The 22,775-nt window shown below is 44.8% G+C and overlaps 1 long non-coding RNA gene across 1 annotated transcript; it reads left to right on the forward strand.

The window, feature by feature from the left end:
• Positions 1-8,262: 8,262 nt before the first annotated feature.
• On the forward strand, positions 8,263-16,123 carry LOC106019269 (uncharacterized). Its single transcript, XR_002405271.4, has 2 exons — positions 8,263-8,464; positions 13,660-16,123. It is a non-coding gene; the product is annotated as an uncharacterized lncRNA (long non-coding RNA).
• The last annotated feature ends 6,652 nt before the right edge of the window (positions 16,124-22,775 follow it).

The following is a 22,775-nucleotide window of genomic DNA, read 5'->3' on the forward strand; positions in this document are numbered from 1 at the left end:
TACAGTATGTCTGCCTGGCCCCAGCAAGAAAGACCATCACTTTTTCAGAGACAAAGATAAGCTACAAAACTCATTGTAAACCAATTTCTTCTGCTCAATAAATAGTAGGACAAAAGCCTCTGCAAAGCAGTGTGTTTGTCTTCTGTAATACAACACTATGATGACAGGCACTACAGAAAGCTTTAGAAGGCAGACATTGTACAGCAACTCCGAAAACAAAAAGAGCTGCTGACCAGCAAAACTCTTAGAAAACACCAAAAAAGAGTGCAGAATTTGGATTTCATGCAAGAGAAGGACAAAGGTTACAGTGATGCAATTAGCAAGACAGAATCATCCAGTAAAATGCAGAAGAGGTATAGGATAGAACATACATATGAACTGGTCAGTCTTTATATTTAAATGGAAATTAAAAGGTGCTGTTAAGATGTTTAATGTGTTTTTCATTAAATTCAGAAGAAAAGAAAAGAAAAAAAATGAAGAAAAAAAAAAACACACTTAAAATGGATTACACGAACCACCCTGAAATGCTGTTTTTCTCTCTGTAATTGCAAAGGAGGTGAGAGTGTTAAGTCGCTAGAGAGCCTACTCTCAGACAAATAGCAAAAAACAAATCTGGTTTTAATCTTATGTTTCTCTAACAACATAGGGAAAATGATAAAGTAATAAGTCAATGGTTGCTCCAGATCTACATGCTTTTCAGTGGGTGGTTTACATAGGATAAACAGGTAGAAACCCAACAACTGTTGCCTTGAACCAGATCTGTGGTGTGCCTGGGCTGTTCTGCAGTTTCTAGGTAGCTTCTAGCAGAAGGTACACAAAGTCCTACAGCAGGAAGTTACAGATAAACACAACAGATAAGTATGCTTGGAGTTTTTTTCTGTTCATTTTCACTTTTGTTTCATCAAGGGCACGATTTGACAGAGCTGCAGGGAAATGAAACTAAACTTTTCACTGCTACAACAGGGGACCAGAACCAAACTGCTCATTTTTTTAAAAAATGCACTCCTTTGGGGTTTTTCTTTAGAAGATAATCTGGAAAGGATAATTATTTTACTGGGAGAATTACATGGAATGAACTACACCAGTAACATGTTCCTAGCGGGACAGTAAAAACTATTTGTAGATGTCCATTTGTCAGGCCTGGGCTTATAAAATGCCAGCCCAGGAAAGGCCACATGCCCTTGTCTGTGGGTACTTAGCATTAGAGTAGAGACTCAGGGCATCGTTGTCCCTGCTGCTGCTTCTTGTTGGCTCTGTCAGCTCTGACCTGCAGTAATCAAAGAGTTAGCTCTCTCTTCTCCAGATATCCCTCATCTTAAGTCATGACCAAAGGAGAAACTGAACAAAATTAGAGAAAACGGCTCATCCACTATCTCACTTGGAGTGTGAAAATCCAGGAACTCACCTATCGTGGCAGCTGTACCTCATCTATTAGCAACAATTCTGCAATCTCGTCCTCATTCTGTAAGTCTGACAGGCAAAATGCAATTGGTGCCTGCTATTTGGGCTGTTTAGGACAGGCAGAGAGGACATGGTGATGAGCTGCCCCTCTGGAGGGTGGTCCTGCAGCAGAGCACAGCACAATACCATGTTTCACACATCAGGATTTTGGAAAGCTGAGCAGTCTACAGGCTGGTCCAGACACACAGAAACTTTTGACACACTTACGAGGTGTGGCACGGTGCCAGATTTCACAAGACAAGTAGTCAAGTTAATCAAAATGATCTGGCTCTTCCCACCAAGGACCACGTTTTCCAGAGCATGATCTATCACGCAGCATAACAGGGGGATTTTATTGCCAAGCAGGCTTCAGTGAAATCCTAAGTGAGGTTTCAGACTGCTTTCTGGGGAACTGAGCTCCCCCTGGGGTGGGGGCAGGAGATTTGGCAGGATTCCCCTCAAAGTTTGTGGTAATCATCTTCTGAGGCTAAAGGGTGGGAGAGACCACAGCCTGAAGACGGATCTCCCCTGCCTGTGGAGCTGAGGACTCAGGGCACAGAGGCACACCACTGCTGCAGACCCAGAGTGTTTCTGCTTTGAACATCCACTTTTCCAGAAGTGTAGTCAGCGGGGAAAGTCCATCCCTGGGGTTCCTATCACAGGCACTACAGACCACACGCCTCAATGGAAAGCTGCTAGGAAGAGCGAGCAGTGACAAAGCCTGATGCTGGCTCCTTTGCCTTCCCCTAGGTGTTCCCCTACCCTGAGGCCCTCACCTCAGTACTTCCTTCAGCCAGAGGCCATGGGTCCATGCTGCCCCTTTCTGCATCCCACCAGAGAGCCACAACCAGCTGCAACTATAGGGAGAAAGCAAGAAGGAGAAAGAGTAAAAGTTACGGGGCTTTGTTGGCTTGCAGCACAAGAGGAGCCAGGGCTCAGGTAAGTTCGTGCTTGTGAACTGGAAGAAGCCCAGCCCTGGCAGAGCCCAGGAACCGCGTACTGGGCCACGTCCCCACTTCGTGGCCATGCTCCTGGAGCATGGGCTGCTCTTGGGCCCTCACGCAGCCAGAAGCTAAGCGGTTAACAGGTCTGTGAACATCAGCAGTCATAAACTATCAGATAGGACATTAACCCTCGGTACTGCTTCTGGACACAGGAAGTTAATGAACAAAAAACTGGTGTGAAGAGGAAGAACAAAGTACAGCTTTGTCTGCAAGGAATTAGCTGTCCATGTGCTGAGGCTTGCTGGGGGTCTGGAGAACTTTTTTCCTAAAACCAGAGTCCAGAGATACAACTGCAATCGTCCACACAGCGTATACCACAAGAGTTACTACAACAACTGTAATCATATCGCAGGCTATATGTTGTTTACTCACCAATTTTAGCTTCACAGACTCCTCCCCTTCAGACATGTGGATCCACCTGCCCTATTTTGCATCATAACTCTGAGAATTAGGGTTAGGAAGCTTTCCTGGCTGTTCAAATCCCAATCCTTCTCACTGAGCTGCTCCATATAGGATGGGCTTAGCACTGGACATCGAGGCACGTGAGTCACGTATTGCAGATTAAAAAATTTTTTTTTTCTTTTTCATCCATCTTTTTTTTTCTTAACAATTGATTACCAGTTGTTTTTTTATTATTATTATTATTATTTATTTATTTTTTCCCACCAACTTTGCCTAGGAGCACTAATTCCTTTTGGTCATCTGTTTTTGAAAACAAAAGTAATTTTGGTAGCAACACTATCTCAGTCACATTTCTTGGGAAAGAACACAGGGTCACAAATTAATCGAATTATAATCAACAGCAGAGAAAAAGATTGTAGGTTTGTTAATCTCTTGCTATGTAATTAAGCATGCTGAGTGCTTTGTGTTGCTTTTCTCTATGCCACAGCAAACAGAGAGCCAAGGTGTGGAGCAGTGACCCAGGAGCTCATCAGGTTTCCTGGTTATTGAGTTTGCAGAGGTAGAACTTTACAGCCAAAACCTGAACGTCCCCCAAAGACACCAGACACTCTGTCCGATGCACGGCAGCAAGAAAATGCCAAAAAAAGGGCTGGTGTTGTTTTAGCACCACCGAGTGGACAGATAAGGGAAAAAAAAAAAAAAAAAAAAGTCATTTTTGAGACTGGATAACTAGGTGTCCCTGGGTAGGCGATGGCATGGTGCTGGCTGCTGGAGACCAGAGCAGCATCAGCCACCCCGAGTCCAACACTGCAGCCATACATCCCACACCCCTACAGCCCTTTCTCATATATTGACAAGACACACAAGATTCCCTTATCTTTGGGGGATGTTTCCTTGGAGCTCAGCCTGTGACCCTGTGTGCCCACTAGCTTCCACACCAGTCAACATTCATACACTACTCATGCTTTAAACCCTTATCCATATGGCATCTCAGCAGTAGCAACCCAGTGGCTAATTGCAAAAATACCCTGATTATTTATTTATCACCTGCAATAGGTCTCAAGAACCTTAACACCCTACAGTTCTTATTAGTGAATTAATTGGTACGTCCTCAACCATTTTCTTATGGTCATCCACAGATATCTCGGCAAACTTTTGTACATCTTGTCACCAAATTAGTCTGTTTTGTTACACTGCACATAGTTCCGGAGTCTGGAAAGTCACTTCTGAAAATGTTACACTTGAAAATATGAACACAATATCTTTAATAAACAAAGATGACTGTAATATAAAGACAAAGATAAAATCTGCAATTCACAATGCAGAATTTCAGTTGCCTCAGAAGCAGCCCAAATACTGCCTACTGTTTTCTGCCAGCTGTGTACCTCCACTGAAATCAAAGCCCTGTTACATGGATAAATGAGTTTTTCCTCTAGTCACAGGCAAGAAAAAATACTTAATGTAATGTTTCAATGTGTTCCTTGTATCCCAACTGTTCTGTGGGATTGGGGCAGTAACTTGTGGGTGGCTGGCTGGACTTGAACAGTTTTTAATGCTGTTCAGAAAAGATATATGAAGACATGTAGCAGCTGTAGCTACGTAAGAGCTGCTTTCCCCTGGTACCAGATAAGATAGTTTATTAAATTAGATAAAACTGCCTTCAACCCCCCCAATATTCTCAATACTTTACTGTCATACTCCTGCCTAGAACTTTGGCCAGCTCTGTCTCTTGTGACTTATCAGTTGTGTATCTGTTACTTGGATTACCCTGCAGCCTGGAGAGCCCTTTGTGCTACTCCAGAAGTGCATGCGCCGTCTCTGCACTGGAGAGTTTACAGTTTGCCGAGATAAGAGATGAAGGGAAGGGAAGGGAAGGGAAGGGAAGGGAAGGGAAGGGAAGGGAAGGGAAGGGAAGGGAAGGGAAGGGAAGGGAAGGGAAGGGAAGGGAAGGGAAGGGAAGGGAAGGGAAGGGAAGGGAAGGGAAGGGAAGGGAAGGGAAGGGAAGGGAAGGGAAGGGAAGGGAAGGGAAGGGAAGGGAAGGCATTTGGCAGCAGGACAGCCATGATGGGCTGCAGCGTGCACGGGAGGGCCCAGGTCAGGGTCTCTGTGTCCTCTCCTACAGAGCCAGAAAGACCTGGCCCCTGTCCAAGAGAGGGCCTGTGTGGCTGTGTAGAAGATGGAGGGAAGGAGAGGCAGCTCTCCTGAAAAGTGGTCTATCAAAAGTTGAAGCTTGGAGCAATGGCAAGCGTCCTTCAGGATACTTGACTGCAAGTCTGCAGGCAGCAGAGCTGTCCTGGAACAAGTGCAGGCGCAGATGACACATTTTCTGCAAATTCCACTTTTCATATCATGTTTGTTGCTTGCTTATTACATGCAGCCTGATTAAAATAGAAGCATTTAAGAAACTGCTGCCATCTTAGGTCCTCTCAGCTTTGAGCGAAGGAGAAAAAAATCCCCTTCACAAGTTAAAGGGCGCCAACCTCCAGTTCTTGCCAACCTTTGCTGCGTACTTGCCCTCCTTCACACCTCTCAACTCTGTGTACTTGCCACCCACACACCTCTGGGGGTTGAGCAAACACTTGGCCATGTCTGACAGTAGGTTTCTCAGCTGTTGGTAATAAATTTGAGTGCCTAAGTCCAAATAATGCAGCCAAAGACAACTAGTGTTGGATCTAAAGAAAGCAAGAAAGAGCCTAACCACCATTTTGGTTGTTACCAGCCTCATATTTCCAGCCTTTACCTTGGAGGCCTGAATTCCACTCCCTGCCCTTAGGACCATTTCTGTTTTACCTGGTAGCTGTTTCTGTGTTTGATAGGGAGCTGGTCTGGGAGAACCCACCTCCTGTCTGCCTGCCACTCTCCTGCACTAGATGAGGCAGTCATGTCCATCACTCTCTAGTCCTTGGCTGCTCGACAGCCCAGCTACCTATAGTAAGACAGGAAAATCAATCACAGCATTAGTCCAAGTTATCTATGTTCAGTAGTCTGGCCCTGTTGGTTGTGCTGGTCTAAATCCTTCAGAGCAAGGAGGGGATTCACACCAGGTACAGCATGCTACCAGGTCAGGTGGGCCAGCATGGCAGTGCTGATGCTGGGTCACCTCCTTCTGCTGATGGCACCAGTTTGCAGCTACAAGAACACAACACCATACTTACACATGGGCACTGCCACAGCTCTTGGGACTGGAGAGCTGAACACATGGGGACACAGAAATTACTCAAAATCTATAATAATATGGAATGAGTTTCTTCAATCACATGCAATATGCCCTAGTATGACAACCTCTGCCATCTTTTCTTTTCTGAAATGAGACTGAGCCATTCTTCCTCTGGCCCTAAGTAAAGCAAGGCAGTGAGAACCCTGAAACACAAACTGTTATGTTTAAGCTATGAACTTCTTGCCAGTTCATTCCAAGAGGTTTCTCACCAAACAGCCTTGTATCAGATAGCTCTCACTCTTTAAGCTGGCGTTTTGTATCCCTCTGAGGTAGTTGAGTCCTCCTAACATTGCACACAGGGAAGGTGGGTACCTAACACGGGGTCCAGCTTCCATTCTGCATGGGAAGCTCCCTAAAGTTTGGCTTTGCAACGTTCAATTTGTAAGCACATAAATAATCTTTTACATCTGGTTCTCAACATCTGGGAAATCTATTACTGAGCCTGTTTAGAAAGCATATTTGATCTAAGCTCTGGCTAGAGCACAGTGTCTGCATTTCATCTCTCCTCGTCCTGCGCTGCCCAGCTGTTTGTGTACCAGCTTTCTGTGTAAACAAACCTGCTCCTGCCTGATTCATTCAGCAGTTTCACAACCCAGCATCTGTGACCTTGCAATTCCCAGGCCTCCCTTGGAACAAGGCTGATTAAAGGCGAGCCTGTACTACCCCACAGCTGTCTCAGTACTTCACAGCAATGGGAAAAGGAATACAGAAAGCGAGGACCACAAATTGATTTGAATACAATGAAGATATTGTTCCAGCTCGCCCAGCTGTGGCAGTGACATTAAGGAAACCAAGGAGTTTGGTCTCTAGGTTTTCATGCAAGGAGTAGGAAGGCTTTAAAAAGCACAGATGTAATACGTAGCTCGGGTCTCCCTTATGCCTGTTGTCACATGGGCAGATCAGGCCCTTGGTCTGGTTTACATACTGTAGGACTTCTTGGAGATGTAGGAAGGTGTTTTATCTCCCTGCTGACCTTCAGTGGAAGGTACAACCTAGAGAGCTAAACTCAGCAGCCTCAGCAGCCTCACTATCTCCCTGTCCTTTCCCTTCTTCTGGAGACCTGCCTGTCACCTGGTCCCGTCTTTGGGCCCTGATCCTCTCCAGGAGGCACCAACGAGCAGTTAACCATTCTCCTCTTGAGCCTACATAGCTGCTTGTCATAATCACCAGCCAATATCAGGGTAAGTGAAAGCAGACATGGAAACACACTGGCACAGGCTGCCCAGAGAAGCTGTGGATGCCCCATCCCTGGAGGTGTTCAAGGCCAGGCTGGATGGGGCTGTGGGCAGCCTGCTCTGGTGGGAGGTGTCCCTGCCCATGGCAGGGGGGCTGGAAGTAGGTGATCTTTAAGGTCCCTTCCAACCCAAACCTTTCTGTGATTCTAAGTAAAACTGATTTTCCTGCTGTTCCAATAGGGACAGCAGGAAAAGTTTGGGGCAACTTTACAATGACACCTGCAACCTGTCTCTGGAGCATGATTCAGCAGCTGTGTGAAGGCAAACGCCTCTCAGTGAAATATGTCCCACCTTCTTAAAGTTTGTGGGAAATGACAGATTTTTCACTAATAGAAAACCCAGGCGATTTAACCTGTTACTAGACTGCAAATTAGTTTAACAGCAAATTACGTAAACGAGCCTGCTACTGAAATGCAATCAGCTATTTTCAAGACAAATGTTCATTTTTACCACCTGCAGTAGGTGAAGCAGTTCACATCCCAGTGAGGAAAACGTTTTCCTGTTGGGTAACAGAGGTCCTCATTAGCATCACTGTGATTAGGCTGCTGGGGTTGGCTAGCAGCTAGATAACTGCACATCGCAGGCCTTCACCACCATTAAGAAGACGCCAGCTATTTAGGGAACTTGCAGGGCCCTCCAGTCACACCCAAGGTTAGTCGTGGTCTGAAGCATTATGGCTGCAAAATCTGGGGCTCATAACACCCAGCATGTGAAGTACCTTGAGCTACCGCGAAACTGTGCCTGCGTGTTGGCCTTTTTCAGGAAGACTGTGCTCTAAATTAAGTAAACATCCACTCAGGGAAGCCCCACAGCCTGGGTTGTGCAAGACATTAGATTAGGTTTACAAGGCTGTCTCCTAGATTTACAACTGCAAAACAGCCCAATCCGCCCCCCAGCTGACTGGGCACAATGTTACCCCCCTGGAAATCTAAGCAAGAGCTAGCTGGGCGAGCCGACCTGTGAATAGCTCCCACTGCTTGCCTGACAGCAAAATCTGCTCACAAATATGCCATGCTTATCTGGTAGCTTGTTTTTAAGTTTATGTCTAGAGATTGTACAAATGAAACACATCAGTGAGATTCAGTGTCCGTGGATGTGAGTTACAGACTGCTGTTTTGTTGTTTTTCTAAATTGGCTTTATCTGAAGCTTGCTTCTATGCTAAACTGTAAGTTAATACTTCTTCCTTGCTTCTCACAGAGGCATTTTCTGCAGCATTAGCAGTTTTGTTGTTGTTGTTTTGTGTTGTTTTAGTCATCATTAAAAAATAGGCAGTGAGGGATGAAGCATTTATCAGTGCTTCTAATTTGGGGATTTGGGGAACAGAATAAATTTTAGTAAGGGGCTCTTGGAGATGGAGCTATTATACACTAAGATGTCAATGATTTTTTGCAACTGATTTTTTTGCCTTCTTCTGATTTAAATAATGGCTCATGATAAAGAAATAGCTTTACATAAACTGTCCACTGAAAGACAAAAGTATTAATGTATTCAGGATCATAAATATTTGATGATTTGCCTCCTTTTTTTAATATCTTTTAAAACAAAATCAAAATATTCTAAACTGAGTTGAGTAAACCATTGCAGAGATGAATGTTAGCAGAATGAGGAGAAAAGTAAGACCAAAAGACAAGGGACCCCACATATGCATTTAACAGAAAGCTGAAATTAGAGATTAGGGAGAAGAATACAAGAACGCTCTTCCAGATGGCAGGAACTGCAGAGGAGGAAGAGCATGATGGCAAGAAGCAATGAAGGGAAGCTCATGATGGATGAAGTAGGATGAGAACAGACACTTTGGGGCACGCATCCAACTCTTTGGGTTACATAAAATTATCTTTACCATTTATGCACTTCCCTCTTTTCTTTCTGGGTGATGTGCATTACAGATAGAGCTGGTAGCACTGCTTGTAATTACCACCGCCTGACAGTTCTCGTTATGAGATTCTGCTTTCAGTTGCTCATGAGCTTGTTGGATGTTACTCATCCAGGCTGAAATGTCTTCTGCCAAGGACTGGCCTCGGGCTGATTCTTTCCCCCTCCATTTTCTTTTAGGAGGAGGGGAGGGGAGGGCAGTTTCAGTAAAAATGATTCTGTGGTTTTCAGGGCAAGATTAGGCAACCATTTATTTGAGCAAGAGTCTGAAATTTGGCAAAAGGCGGGGAGGTCACCCTGATGCCAGAAGACGTAGCCAAGTTATAAATGTGTTTTTAAAAAGCCTCGGCTCACGTACTTCAGCAGAGACTTGTCAGCTTGGCAGAGGGGCTTGCAGAGGGGGGCTTGCATGGGGCACGCTCCATCCCCTGCCAGCTTCCAGCCCCCAGCAGGGCTGTCCCCAGCAGAGCTGGCCACTGTGGGCCACTGCTGTCCACCAGCCTGGAGCAGGCGCAGTTGTGTCTCTCCAGGGATGGGGGCTGCAGCTGAACTGGGGGGCTTGGGGCTCAAAGGGGGTGGGAACAGGGAATTGGCCTGAATTAGCAATGTAAATAGGTAAATAGGTGCTTGTTCATAACCCAGTGAGAACAGAACTGTGCTGAAATAAATCACTGGAAAGGTAAATACCAGTGCCCTTGCCTAGCAAAGAGCCCAGGACCAGAAGGGAAGCGGGCATCTGGTGGGACAAGAGGAGCAGGAGGAAGGCGAACAGCAAGGAGAGGGAAGAAACCAATGTCAGCAGTAGCTATCGTGCTCTCTGGAGCCCAGAGCAGAGCCCAGGCCATCCCCTTTCCTCTGTCACCAGCAGAAATCTGGAAGTCCACTGGCACATGTGGTTCCTCCTGCTTGCAGGGGTTTCGTGCCCAGGCTGAGAACATGTCACTCCTGTTCCTTTGTTAGGTCTACAGGATTATTCTGGCCCCCTTTTCCAGCTGCCTTCTTAATTTGTGCTCAAGGATGGTCTTTGTTGTCCTTCAAACCAACACCGACAGTTTCTCAGGAGCAGCCTCTTGGCCAACCAATGCCATCAGCACACAACTGTGCAATACCACCTAGTGGTATGAGCTTGGCCCTCAAAACATGGTGTAGGAATCAACTCATACCACAGTTTGGCACAGAAATGTCACAGCGGTAAGCAATATTGAAAAGAAGAAATAAGAAAAAGATCCAGGAGTGAACTTTCCACAGTCTCCTTGTTCCTGGAAAATGCTCTTCTCGATGAAGCATTGCTTAGAATAAATACATGACGTCCTTTGTTAAGGTCGCTTTGTTCCAGTTTGATCTACTTGACCTGAATGGCTTGAAAGTTGTAAAGATGAGAGCACAGATGAGATGACAGTATTGTACACTGGAGAAGTACAGGTTGTGCTCATGCCTGGAAAACTCTGGGCAGTTTTCTCCTTCAAAAATGATGGTGTAGGAATGGAAAGGTTCAAAGAAGGGCAACAAAGTGGTGGAGGCTGTGGACCAATTTCACACAAAGGGCACTTAAGCAAGCTACTGTTTTTCATTTCAAAAGTAGAAAGGACGAAGGAGAAAGTACAAACAAAAAATAAAAAATGAAGTTAATAATAATAATAATAAAGTGGTTATAGGACAGGAAACAACTACCTTCTCTTCTGATGCAAAAAGCATGACATCAGATGACATGAGCAGGGACCAGGTTCAAACCACGTAAGAGCCTATTTGCACAACGTTTAATTAGCCACATGATGTAGCAAATATTGAAATGTTTGCCATGTGTCAGGAAGCATTCAGGGCTTCTACACCTTACCTCCGGAGCACAGTCCATGATCATAGAGCTACACTCTGTACTTTTAACACCATGAACCATCCTGTGCTTGCAGCCTTTTCCTGGCAATGGGGAACCTGCATTGCAGAGCTTTGGTCTGAGAAGAGCAGCTGTTCCCAGGGGTGCTGGAAGGGTTTGTTAGATTTTCTTTTTATTTAAAAATGAATTCAGAAACCCAAACAAAGTCTACAAAAATATATAGAGAAAAAGATCTAAAAAGATCCCAAAAGTTTTACAGTAGCGGAAAACCCTAAGAATGATTTTCATTGTGCAATGACACAAGGATATCTGAAATACCACTGTTTTCCAAATAATCTTGGCTCCAAGGCTCTTTTACATACTATAGGTTGGTTGTTCGGTCACTGGATATTTTCAGCGTGTGCTTTTGTAGGGAAAATAATTTGTAGCTGTATTTATTTGAAGACTATATTACAGTGACTAAGCATAAATAATGTACGTGAGGAGGCAGTGCAAAATTGCCTGGCAGCCTTCAACGTGACATTGCCATGACTGCTGACCTGGCAACCTTAATGTAGCTCTTTGTGTAGGACAAATTACAAACCAAATCGTAGAATCATAGAATGGCTCAGGTTGGAAGGACCTTAAAGCTCATCTGGTTGCAACCCTCTGCCATGGGCAGGGACACCTCCCACCAGCCCAGGTTGCCCAAAGCCCCATCCAGCCTGGCCTTGAGCACCTCCAGGGATGGGGCATCCACAGCTTCTCTGGCCAGCCTGTGCCAGGGCCTCACCACCCTCTGAGTATAAAATTTCTTCCTCATATCTAATCTAAATCTACTCCCTTGTAGTTTAAATCAATTCCCCCTAGTTCTCTCCCTACACCCCCTGACAAAGAGTCCCTCCCCAGCTTTCCTGTAGCCCACTTTAGGTACTGGCAGGCCACTGTAAGGTCTCCCTAGGGCCTCCTCTTCTCCAGGTTGAACAACCCCAACTCCCTCAGCCTGTCTTCACAGGAGAGGTGCTCCAGCCCTGTGACCATTTTTGTGGCCCTCCTCTGGATTTGTTCTAATTCTTCCCTCTCCTTCTTGTGCTGAGGGCCCCAGAGCTGAATGCAGGCTCCAGATGAGGTCTCACAAGAGCAGAGAAGAGGGGAACAATCCCCTCCCTTGCCCTGCTGGCCACGCTGCTTTTGGTGCAGCCCAGGTTGGTTTTCTGGGCTGCAAGTGCACATTGTTGGCTCATGGTGTCATCCACTGACACCCCCAGGTCCTTCTCCTCAGGTCTGCTCTCGATCCATTCTCCACCCAACCTATGTTTGTGCTCAGGATTGCCCTGGCCCAGATGATAAAACAATAAATAACCCTGAGGTAAGTCTTTCATTGCCCAGATGTTATTTTCCAGTTCCATTCAGGTCCCAAGTGCTGTCAAAGTGCTGAAGTTTCAATTGATACAACTTTTCGTACTGAAAAATCTTTCTTTGCTTAGTTTAAGATGGAGCTGTCACATCTCTGGTAGCAACAGGTGTGATGGTTTACACAAAGGTATCAAAAACCATCGGAACGCCTCAAGGTCTCCCTGAAAATTCCCACATGGAGACAACGCTGTTGAGATGCAATGAGTCAGCGCCACGTTCAGCCTCAAGCACTTTGGGGGCTGACAGAGGACCTCGTTCTGGTGACTGATCAGGTGAGGAGGTGCCAAACAAGAGCCACGAGGAGCATGCTGCTTAGCCATGAGCCTGAAGGCACCCAGGCAAAGAGCATCACCTGCAAGCAAGGGCTACCCTTGGTGCATGCCTCCAGCAACACCTCAGGCGTGGTAGCTCGTCATGGCGTCTCAGCCCCGACTCACTAAAAAGGAGAAATATTACTCCTTAATGTTCAGCATTTGCTTTCTGAGGTGCTTCAGTGTTTCTAAAGGCTCTTTCTTCCCTTTGGATATGGGCAGGCAGTGGTTTTCCTTGGAGTTAAGAGGAGAGCAGCCCTCCTGAGGCTTTGCAGCAGTTCGTTCCCCTGTTCTTCATCAGAGGGCAGGAGGACACTGAGCCCACTCTGGGGACAGGCTGGAGATCCAGCTGATGCTGCCAGAGAGATTTCTTCCTTATTTACTACTGCAAAACAAAATACAACTACCAAAGGATTGTTTAATCTACCATGAAAAAATCCATTGACCTCAAAATTTGCTGTTTTTCTTTATATCACTACAAATGACACACTTTTTGTTGTTTTAATACTGATGGCACGAAAGTTTTCACAATCAAGAATAGTTTAAGTAACCATGTTAAATTTATAAGCATGTACCATAAACAAAATAAAAATAACTTAGGATGCCAGAATCAGTCCAAAGCAAACACAACCTAAAAATAATAAAGCTAAATTTAACAGAAATCAAATATATTAGAGTCCAGAAAATATTAAGCTAAAACACACACACACAAAACACAACCAATCAACCAACCAAAAAAACCCTCTCTTTGCTTTGATTCTTTAGAGAGTTATTTCAGGAACATAAACACAACTCAGATTTATATTGAGCCGGGATTTTTTTAGGTGTATATATTATCTTCCGTTTGAGGTCCTGCCCTTCAGATGTTCAACCCTGGGCATTTTTGAAATAATAATTTAAAATATACATACCCAATCGACTGTTACAGGTTTTTTGTTTTTTTTTTCCTAGGAGGAAAAGCATGGAGGACAAAGAAAATTCCTCAGTTTCAGATAGAGTCAGTTCAAAAGTTGAGCACTGCTCTGCATAAGAGAATTGTGGTTGAATAATGAAATTTTAAAACAACTCAGAGACGTACGCTGCCGCTTACTTCCCCCTTGGTAAAACTAACATGCAAGTGCAGAAGTAAACGTAATCTGTGATGAGAATTTCTTCTGGCTTTCAAAACATCAGCAAGAGGATACTCAGGCTGCACATTTGGGGCCTCTTCTGATGCATGACCTTCTCAAAATTTATTTGCGTGGCTGCTGCCAACAGGCCTCTGAAAAGCACCAAAGTTTTTGAATTGCTGTTGGGGTCATCTTACTCAGCTGGGGAGCCATGACTTGGTGGATATATCAGCTATCCCACTGCTATGTATGATATGTTTCCTTTTCCTTCTGCGTGTGGGCAGCCAATGTGAACTCCATCTGTTCAAAATCAGACCAAGTTTTTCATTTTTTTCTTTCCTGGGAAAGAATTTTTATTCATCCTGTAGTTGCCCATACCATTGGGATTAGGTGGCCACTTTGCTGGATGGATGGATGGAGAGGAAAGATATCTGCTTAGGGTAAGACTGGCTGCATCCATTTCGTAGCCCTCTGCTTTGGGAAAAAAAAAAAAAAAAAAAGCATCAGAGTTAGACCAGAAGAAAAAAAAAAGGGAAGGACCAAAAAGCTCAATTAAAAAAAAAAAAAAAGAAAATCAATTTGCTGACTGCTCCATTTATTCTGAATGACAAGGGAAGGTATGAAGGCCTGTTCTTTTCTGTTCTCAGTGAGTGACAGATTATCCCAGCTGGTTACACAGCGGATTTCCACCCCTACATCAATGATGATGAATTCCTGCCTCTCCACTGGATACCCATGAACTTAAAAGCTGCCATTCACACAAATGCTGTAGAATAACCACGTCAGCTCCAGCTATTGGTCTCATTTTGACCATACCAAAGTTGTATGCCCCTCTGACCAGCAGGACCTCATCAAGGAGTTCTCCAAACTAGCCAAGCCAAGTATATCCATGCACAGCTCTTTTCAGATCTTCCTTAAGCTGTGTGGATTTCTGAAATACTGAAGTCCAGAGAAGTGTAATGAAGCTGATGAAGGGTCTAGAAAACAGGTCTTACAAGGAACAGCTGAGGGAGCTGGGCTGTTTAGCCTGGAAAAAGGGATGCTCAAGGGAGACCTCATCGTGCTTGACAATTATCTTAAAGGAGGCTGTAGTGAGGTAGAGATTGTCTTATCACTTTGTGTCTGGGAGAAGAGCCCAAAGAGAGATGGCCTCAAGTTGCACTAGAGGAGGTTTAGGTTGGACATTAAGAGAAATTTCTTCACCAAAAGGGTTGTGAGGCATTGGAACAGGCTGCCCAGGGAAGTGGTTGAGTCACTGCTCCTGGAGGTCTTCAAGAAACATGTAGATGTAGAACTTAGTAGCATGGTTTAGTGGTGGACTTCAATAGTAGGTTAAGGGTTGGAGTAGATGATCTGAGAGGTCTTTCCCAACCTGAATGACTGTGATTCTCCCCTTTCACAGGATTTAAGTCCCCTTTCACAGAAGTAACACTGCAAGAGAAGCCCTGTGTGGGGGCACTCCTGTCCTTACTGCGTTCAGGGGATGAATCCTGTTGGCATTCAGGGTTTCTGGGTCTACACAGGAGCTTTTAGCCATGTGGGCTTGCTGGTCACATCTCAGGCAAGGTGGCTGGATCACTGGTGGGACAGGAGATCCCAGGCTGCTGTATGCAAACCCTTGTTGGGAGGGCACTGTCTGGTGGGCTGCTGGAGCATCTGGCATCCTGGCAGAAGAGTGGACAGTGCAAAGCAGAGCAGTGCTGAGAGTAGCATTTGGTTTACTTTCCAGTTCCTCCCAGGTCTTTTAACCCAGAGGTGGAATTACGCTGCGAGGGGAAGGTTAGAAACATGCAAGTGCTCCTCATGCAAAACCTAATCTGGTTCGTTGGAGGTCGCGTACATGGTTCTGTGATTTACTTCAGGCTGAGAACAGCATTTAGAAAGCCCTGTCACCACTCTTAATTATGTTGTGCAGAGCTCCTGGCTTATTTTACATTGTAGCAGATGAGTGTAATTAGCGTGTTTAGGATCAGAGCGATTGACTCGGCCACACGAAAGCCCATGGCCAGCACCAGCAGTCGGGCAGCTCCAGCGGGGCTCACGGGCTCTGCTGAGAGGGGTTTCTGCTGACACTAGCTTCATCTATGCCATTGTTTAAAGCCAAGAGCAAGGAGCAATTTTAAAGTAATAGATATAAGTGAATTACTGCTGTAAATCAGGGGAACAAAAATCCCACTAAATGGAGTAGGATGTACCATCTACTATTTAGAGGATGTACCATCTACTGCTTACTCAGCTGTGCTTCAACATAACCCTCCCACAAACTTTTTTCCCCATACAGAAAAATAAATTAGGAACTAAAACAATTGCATTTATTGTTATTTATTTTTAAAACTATTTTTAATGATTAATTTGCAATGTATTGCATACCAATAGCTATCAAAAAGGATGCTTATTTAGCTGGCTCTGTATTTGCTTTTATCTATCCATATTCTGAAAGGAATATCTTGGTTCAGTTTTTCTTATGTTTTAACCATGGTCACACTCTGATGATTGAACTAAACCCGGGGAATGGGAATTACATATATTTCTGACACCTGGCCATCACGCCCTCCAATAAAGAATTACTGCAAAGGAATCTTAATGATTTTTTTGTAAGTGAGGTACAGACTCCACGTACTTACTGAATGGATTAATCGAGCAACTCACCTGTCAGCAAAAGCATTTTAAGGTGGCTTTACAGGATTAGTAAACTTCATGGGAAATAGCAGATTAATGACTGCTTTTTCGTTGATATAATTGCGCCAGGCATGCCTGCATGCTTAGTTATACCTTTTCAATGGTGTTTTCAGTAGTGAGCCTGACTGCAGATTTCTGTCCCCTTGTCTCACCAGACAGAATTGCATTCACGGGTTTATACTGAGCAGCAAGCACAGTCAAAGAACATCCCGGGGAGAATTTTCCAGGGACTATACTACATGTCGTAATTCATTTCTACATCTGTGATTTGACTTAGCAGCATTTTGTTCCTGCTTTTCATAGAAAGAACTGCACTGTATCCAAAGCAAAACAGTCAAGCAACCCACTGGTACAAAATGAGAGATGCCAGGCTTACAAGAGAAGTCTTCTGGCGTGCCAGGGTTTCGTGACAGATACAAGCGCTGCCAGCCCTGCAAAGGTGACGCCACGGAGGAGTCAGGCTCTATAAGCAGGCACTTGAAATACCTCTGGAGAGCAGCAGGCCAAGCTCACCTTGGCTCTGAAGAACCCTCTCCAGGCCAGGTTTTTGCACTTTCAGGAAATATTTTGGTAGTTCTTAACCCTACTGTTCTGTTTGCTTGTTTTGTGGATGCCTTTCAGGAATGACTTGTTAGCTTGCAAAGGAAAAATTTTGAACCTACCTAAAGAAGCAAGTCATTTTCACAGTGGCAAATTAACTATACCCCTTTCACAGGTGAGGCACATGAGAATAGGTTTGCCAAAAGTCTGAGCTTTATCAGAGCTCAGTATTTGGTTGTGACCCTGTGGGGTACTCCTGCTCCTCCATTCATGAGTGACCACTTCAGCCAGAGTTATCAAACAAGTGGTTTCACTCTCTTCTTTTCAATGCAAACTAGAAAAGCTCACTTGGATTAAATGAGGATAGTTTTACTTTCTTATTTTCCATGCCAAGAAATCAAGAGAACCAGTGCATTTTACAGATCAGGCTCCTTGACTGCTGGCATCGGTTGTGGGCTGGGAACAACGTGGTTAATAGCCTCGAAAAAAAGGGATGTTGTTTTGCACGAGGTGGAAGCACACGTGTGATGGGGAGCTCTCTGCTAACTTGACTGAATCACTACTTGAAGGGAACAAAGTGTTCTCATCTCTCTGCCCAAAAATAGAAGAGGGAGAGACAATGCTCCTTCAAGCATTTGCCAAAACGATAAGGGAGACCAACAGAAACCACTCCCAGTGCCAAAGCTCTAGTTTCAGCTCACCAAAATGCTGCCTCAGCTACCCCAGTGCTGACCCCGAACATCCCATCCTTCCTTTGCAGGGCAGGGAGAAGCTGCAATACAACCTCATCTGCATTTTAAAATAAAACCATTCGAAGAAAAAAAAATGATAGAGAGCTTATGAAGGAAGCAACAAACTCTTTGATGTTATCACTTACATTGGCATGCCCGGGCTTGAGATCTCGCCTGCCTGCATGCTGTTTGCTGTGCATTTAGCTCACTGAAGTACGTCTTCGGGGAGAGGCTGTCTCCTGAAAGCTTCAGGATCTATCGCTTCCTGCCTCCCTAATCAGCTGTGCGAGAGGGTAAATTTAGAAACACCAGGCAGCACTGGCAGGAGGGGGCTCGCGCACATCAAAACCGCTTTGGAGAAGTCAGAACGGGTCGTGCACGCCTCCAGCTCAGCCAGAGCTGGCACACCCCGGGTGAAACAATGAGTGGCTCAAATGCATTCAGCACCCCTTGTCCCAGGAGGGCCTGCAGTGGTCTGCAGAGCAGGAACTGTGCGCGAGGCCTACCTCTGCTCCTCAGGCCTGGGGAGGGATCGGGGTGGGCACAGCAGCCAGCCGGGCTGGGTCCTCGCCAGGAGAACAGTGTGTGAAAGAGCCCCTGCCTGGCAATAAGCACAATGAGTTATTTAAAGACCCCGAGCGAAAGGCAGAGCATTTCATCCTAACACGCGGGAAGAGCTCCAGAGTCCCAGACAGGTCTGTACTCCAGAAATTCCCTTTCAAGTCTCATGAAACATTATTTATTTAAGGGCACAATTGCAAACACCAGAAAGTCAACTGTGAGAGAGACCTTCCTCAATGGCAAATAAAAAAGGAAAAATCATAAAGAGAAAGTTTTTAGTGGGGGAACACGCTGCTCCCTTAAGGGAACTCTATACCAGTAAACAAATGATGCTGTACGTCTGCAGGCCATTGCTCTTACCATGCTGCTCTGCACCAGAGAACGTGCAGAAGATTGTTCCATTAGAGGGGACCACACACTTCTTGTGCTGGATTTTTTTCCCCTCTTACCCAGTTTGATGCTTTTGTTTTTGCCAAGATTGGTATCTGGGCTTAGCTTCAAGCTCATCAGTAGTTCCCTTGGAGTTGCAGCCAAAATAACATCTTTTCCACAAAGGCTGGATGATTTTCAGGATGATTTTACTTCTCCGCAGGAGGTTTTTCTCCTACTAAGTGGGAGCTGTGCTCAATCTATTGTATCTTGGCCACACTCGGGCTCTGCTAGCTCAGTCAGTGCAGACAAATTGAAGACATGCAGTACAGTCGGTCAGAAGACAGATAGCACTACAGCTCCCTTTACCACAGTGGAAACATTTTGTGCATTTTATTAAAACAGACGAGCTTAATTAAAGCATGTAAGCATTTCCAACAGAAGAGAAGAGCAGGTAACTAAAAGACTTGTTAAGCACAGAAAGTGCCAATGCTTGGCAATTGAAACGGGGCAAATGGAAAGAGCAAGTAAGTTTTTTCTGTGTTTAGACGAGTCGTGTGATTGTCCTTCGGAAGGAATTACTGAAGGAAGGGGTAGATCTTGGTGGAGTCAGGTCTGCACATTTCTGAAGCGTTTACCCAAGTGGACGACAAACAGCAGAAGCAAGGGGTTAGCACTGGGACCAAAGCTCCGTCTGTGGGCTCAAGCCTCCAGCTGGAGCTCTACCAGGAGCCCTCCATTCGCCCAGGCTGAGGAGCAGACCCCAGGCCGGTTCAGCTCTTCCATGCGTTTGCCAAACTCATCCTTCGAGCTCTCCCACCACAGGGCTACTGCAGCTTCTCGGGCACCTCAGCCAGGGCACCCCTGAAAGATTTCCCAAACCTGTTTTCCTCACTGCAATGTAACCCTCTGGCTTCTTGTCCTGTGCTCCACAGATAATATCCTCAGTGGCTGCTGCTTTTTACTTCAATGTTATCTTTATTTAATTTCATTTTCTCGAGGTGAATGGCCCAGCTGTTGCGCTCTTCCTCTCCCACACTGTCCTCATCGCCAGCGCTCTCCTCTGGACCATCTCCAGTGCAGGTCTTCCTTCAGACGCTGTGCCCACAAGTTGGCCAGAATTCCAGCTGCTCACTGCCCTGTAGCTGGTTGTATTTATGTTCGTGCATCTCATGAGAGCATATACATTTTTACAAGAGCAAAAAGTTGACAAATTAGTTTTGCGATGTCCTCTTGAGGCACAAAAATGATTTTATTTGCTGAACTACCAGTTCCTCACCTTCAATTCCTGTAGCAAAATCAACTATCTGAATGTATACCCCTGTATCTGCTTTTTTTGTTTGTTTCCTAAGCACTTCACTATCTGATCTTGTTTTAGTGCTCAGAGCCCCTCCAAATTCTGTGCATTTATTCTAAACACAGTTCACAAATGTATGTAAATGCATTAACACAAAATGCATAAACTGTAGACATTCCTGCTGAGATCCGAGTATTTGAATAATACAGGAAGGGTATCATACATTTTTACAGATGACATGATGGAAAAAAGAGAAGCCTAAGAGAACAGCCACCAGAGTCAGGGCTGGAGACAGTCGGAGCACTCAGTTTGCCTATTATGGGATATAGAAGTCTGCTTGTTGTTCCAGTAGCAGACCAGATCCTATGCAAGCACAGCGTGCAGTCCAAAAGGCTCATTCAAAACCTAAGGTCAGAGACTTGAGAAGCACACTGTATCAACTTCAAACGCCAAGACATCACCTTATATACCTTATATGTCACCTTATATACCAACGCTACTGTTCTACAAAGGAGGCACAGAAATAGTTACACTCCAATGTGGAATAAACCCATGTTAATACATTTTAAAACATTCTGTGCCCACCCAAGGAGGCAGCTTACATCTACAAAAACAAAAGAAACCCCAGCAACTGTCATGGGATTTTGGGGATGGAGAAGTAATCCAAAAAATGTCTTAATCTCTATTTAAAAAGAGTAACTCAAGCGAGTAGCAAAGTATGTGCTGTGTATCAGAGGAACGTGGTTCCCTGTTACTATTAGGCACCTATTAGGGCTTTAATCTCTGATACGAGCAAACATCTTGCTCCATGGTATACCAGCTCCACCACTTTAGGCACACACACACCTGTGTGCGTGTATGCACGCCATGAATTAGGCATTGTAGAACGCACGTATACTTAGGTGTGGAGCCTGAGCCATGCCTTAAGCTTGAAGGTAGACTTCAGAGCAGACAAATCTCATCTGAAGCCAACTCACTTTCTTTATGTCCCAGCATAGAAGCAAGAGATGCGCTTTCATGGGAGAGGGAGGTGAGAAGCAGCTCGTCTTCTCTTACCCCAGCCCCTTTTTAGTTCTTTGCAAGGTGCCTTTAAGCATCTAAAAAGTAACCTAACTTGCACATCGTTTCTTCAGATGCAGCATAACTTAATAGTGTGCACATTCATGTTCTCTTATTACTAATTTTAGTGTTAATTGTGATTGAAATGCTCCTGCATCACACCTAAAACCTGGAGGTTTGGAGATAAGCAACAACCGCACAGACCTAGTAATTGAGATGCACTTTTACTGCTTCTTTCCTTACGAGTCTAGACCAAATGCTCATGAATAACTGAGTTGTCTTTAGGCACAAATTTAGTATTTAACTGTGTGTCTATAGACACACACACAAATGGATGCAACATTACTCTGTGCATGTGTATATTTATAAGTATATGCATAATGAAACAAGATTTTCTCACCCTCACACCCAGAATTAATCAATACAATTTTACAACTAAAAGCCTACTCAGACTTCCCAGAAAGATTACTCACTAAAACTCCACCAAAAAGCTGAATCAGGGGAACAGCTAAAACCCAAGGACTTGGGCACAGAAGTTTCCAGAGAACAAAGAAGTGGTGCACATCGCTCATGCACTCTCACCTTCCAGCAAGCACCAGGTAATTTCAGCTTTTGTCTGGTGAGCAGCAGAGAAAGGTAACTTGAACCAGCCCCCTCTTCCTCCTGAGCATCCCCATGCCAGTGAAAGCTGCTGTTTGACGTGCACTGACCTATTACCTTTCTGCAATGGATTTGTGGGATTAAACTAGTAGAATAAGATGCATTCCTCATACTGTATTGCATGAATTGCACTCCCACTTCTTGGTGATGCCACTCAGTAAAATTAGCCAAAACCAGCAAAGCACTTTTTTACCCTCAAAGCACTTTGCAAACATTAACATTTCAGTGCTCCCATGAAACGAGTAAAACCATGCCACACAGCTTTCCTGTGCACTGCTAAAATGCCTTGCTTAAAGCAAAGCATAGCCAGGTGGGAGTCCCCTTCATCCAGGACAGCTCTCACTCAGCTAGGGCATACCCAACACCATATTTTAAAGAACATTTTCATCCTTGGTTTTGTTTGTCACCAGCACACTCGCTTCAGTAACGTGGCCATCTGTTAAAAGTTAGTGACATTAAAAATAAAATGCAAGCAAACGTGCAGCCAGTTCGCACAGAGACGAGTCCACCAGATGTCTTCACTTCATCAGAAGGGAGACATGGCTAAAAGCAGCTGCAGAGCTCTGGCCAACACAGCAGCACGGACCGGCCGTCCTCCTATTTTCATGGACTTCCTCAGACTTCATTCACTGCTTTGTTTTCAAGGTGACCACAAAGCAAAAAGCACACCACAAGTTAAACTTCATCTGCAATGAAATCACAACCATAGTGAGCCTGAGCCTTACTGCAATCATGGATTTTTTTTGTTAAAAAGTACCTTATTTTCCAAGCCCAGGCTAGTATACAGATGAGAGAAACTCGGTATTACTGTTTGGCTGACTGGTTTTCTAGCTTTGTGACTAAGCTGCACAGAAAAATTTCTGATTTTTTTTTTTTTCTGATCTACTAGTGCTTCTCTCATACAGATAATTCTCAGAGGAACCTATGTCCATATAAAACTTACCAAATTTAATTCACCAAGTGCCTCCAAAGGACTGAGCAAAATGCCTGCGGGTCAAACCCCTTGCTACTTGAGTAAGAATGCAGGGAATGCTAAGAGGAATGATCTCCTTTTCTCTTGTT

This window comes from Anas platyrhynchos, chromosome 1 (assembly GCF_047663525.1).
Source record: "Anas platyrhynchos isolate ZD024472 breed Pekin duck chromosome 1, IASCAAS_PekinDuck_T2T, whole genome shotgun sequence".
NCBI lineage: Eukaryota > Metazoa > Chordata > Aves > Anseriformes > Anatidae > Anas > Anas platyrhynchos.